Here is a 3,080-nt window from a genome sequence, read left to right on the forward strand (position 1 = left end):
CCACAACTCTCCCCGCCTTCCTCACTTTCTCCTCCCCCCCCCCCCTCAGTCCTCTTCGTAGACTGGTGCCCACGCGCCGACTCATTACAGTGTTGGGAAGGGCGGAAGGTCTCATGCACGTGACCTTTTCTGCATGGTTAAAGCGTTTAGAGCGTATAGGGCTTGCCCTGAGACGCACTTACAATCTTCCCCTACCTAGGTCTCTCCCTTACACACTTAGTTTTTTTTAACTTAGGTTAGGAAAAAAACGTATCTTTAGCCTCAACTAAGTTACGCGATTTTACCCCAATGCATTCCATCCAGCATGCTCTTAGAAATTACACCACATTTACGAACTTTCCAACGAAGAATTTTCATCAAATAAACTAAGGCCGTTATTCCAAGACACAAAAAAAATAAGGGTTTGGGTGTTGAATAAGTTAAATCTTTAACCTAACCATATTTCAGTCCCTTATTTTTTGTGTATTATTCTTTGCCGATCTGTTGCCCAAATTCCGCGCATGCGCAGAGCTCAATTTTTGGTTGATTTCGACCAGCGAACCCGCGTCTGGCGCCATTAACTCGTGTATAGTTACTTTTGTGATCATCGGGGGACGTACCAAGCATGTTGGTGTGCCAAATGAAACTTTGTGATAGCGAAACTATTCTGGAATACATTTTGTACACTTTAATGGTCATAACAAAAAATAATCGCAACTTTAAAAGTACTTGAAAAATTAGAGGGCGGGTATATTTTTATGCGATGGTGCTGCTAACTTTAGTGTTTTTGCAGTAACAATTATATCGATGGTTGCAACACGTCCGCTAGAATGCGTTGTAACCAGTTTCTAGCCTCGCGCAGGGCACCGTTTATTAAAACGGTTGTCGATTTTTTTTTTCCTTACTGGGATTCGGTTTGGGACACGTTCTGGAATACGGCCCGCGAGTTAGGTACCGGTTGTGTCCCAACAAGGGCAGTGCTTATTCGCTACCTTACCCGAACGTATTGGAATACCGCCCTTAAGAGTTATTAGTAATTTCACATATGCGCGGAAACTACGCCGCATTCCGGCATCCGAGTTCTGTGTTCCGTTGCAAACAGAGTAAACACCAGTGTGGAAGGAAGAAGAGTGGCATTTGCTGTTGACTCAAGTTTTCTGTATGTATTGTTAGTACATATCAAGATTTTATTAGTGTGAATTCAAATCTTAATTAAGTGAATTTAGTACACGTAAAATTATGAATATCCCTGGGTAATAATTTTCAGTCAGCGTTCTTATGAAATTTTTTTCTCTAGAATTTAAGGTGTTCAGTTTTCAACAGTTTGTGAACATCTTATAATTTCCATCTGGCACCCGTTCCTGTTGACAACTTCACGAAATCCAACCTAAACAATGCCGGCCTTACGTATGTTTCAAATTGTAACACGTTATTTATGGCAGAACACAGTTGCGCGCTTTGACGCCGTCTTGACTGAATTCAAACCTGCTCTGGATTGTTCGAAGAGCATACAGTGAGTGTCTGCTCGCCTGTGAATTTTCTCGTCGCGACAAAATTCGCTCAATGCGATCGTAAATGAGACAGAAATATCCATTCATTACAGATATTTGTAAATGCCTACATTTACACGAAAACAACTGTATCACTACAAAATAGTGTTCTCAGTTGTACTGGGGTTCGGATTCTTAACCGGGCAATTTACGCTTTGCGTTTCCCCATTTATTGTGCGCCGCGCCACGGTACGTATTATTTCAATTACTTGTGCAAATCAGTATTGTTTAACAGTGTTTATATGATTATTGTTTTAGCTGTGTGAGAGAATATTCTTTGATATCCTGGGAAGTTTATCACTGAAAGCAGCTTTGAAACTAAATGATCATTTGGTTAAAGCGGCGCCTACAAATGACGCATCCTTACTAGCAATTGCTTATCCAAAAAATAATTTACTTTGTTATTGTTTTATTTTTTGGTTTCAAATAAAAATAATCACACGAAATAAATCAAGCGGAAAACTTTGCAAATAAAAAATATGCGTAAACATAAATCCGCGCAGAAAAAATGTTTCGAGCGAGTACGCGAGTCTCGCTCGTCCAGTGTAATCGACGCTACAGAGCTAGTTTGCCGGTTAACTCGCCCAGGGTAACTGAGGCTTTCCACGCGCCCCCGCGCGCGCGATGGAGCCAGTTCCTGCTTCTGGACTCGTCATTAGAAACTCCCTACCTCCCACTCCACCCCTTTCCCCTTCTCGACAAACACGCATCGTGCACTACGTCATCAGCACATCCTCGGAGCGGTCTACCAAGCACTTCTTTGCCAGCGACCTCGACCGTAATAATGCTGGCTGGCGTCACCCGCTTCTTGGCTCGCGTCATCTGCTGGAGGAGGTGTTGGTAGCGTTATAGATAGAGACTGGAAAAATTCGCGCTTTGGATGACCTCTAGGATGGACTCCACAATCCCCTACATACTCAGGCAAATTCCACCTGCTCATTGGTTACCGACTCGTGACACGTGTCAACTGGGACGCTTGCGATTCGATACTTTTTTGGTTAAAGGTTTTTCATTGGCTCAAAGTCCTTCAGATAAACTGTGAGCCAATCAGAGAAGCAATATAATGATACAGTTGTTTGAATTCTATCATATCGTGAAATGAATCCGCGAATTTTTCCGGTCTCTAGTTATAGATACAGCCATGTATATATTTCTTTTTTTGCGAAACGATTTCCAGACCAGTCGTGTAGCATTCTAGCATTGTCTTGGTTTCGTGGTTGTCTGGGTTTATTTCAGGTACGTGTCCACCCGTCAGCTGACCAATCACAGCCACCCAGCGCGGAAGCAAACGCTTCCTGAATGGCTCGGCCAGATAGGGCGATGGCTTCTCTTGCAGACGACCGCCAATTACATGGGAAAAATCTCTACCGCGGGCATACCTCATTGCAGTCTAATGAAATAATACGTACTGAGCGTTACAAAGTGTATGTATGCATTAACCATCAATGGATTTTCGCAAACAAAGAGGCAATGAGCTGTAGTTAGAAAATTGTTAACTTATTCTAATAAACAAGAAATGATAAATCACTGACTCTCCTCCCACATATACTT

This window comes from Bacillus rossius (assembly GCF_032445375.1).
Source record: "Bacillus rossius redtenbacheri isolate Brsri chromosome 9 unlocalized genomic scaffold, Brsri_v3 Brsri_v3_scf9_2, whole genome shotgun sequence".
NCBI lineage: Eukaryota > Metazoa > Arthropoda > Insecta > Phasmatodea > Bacillidae > Bacillus > Bacillus rossius.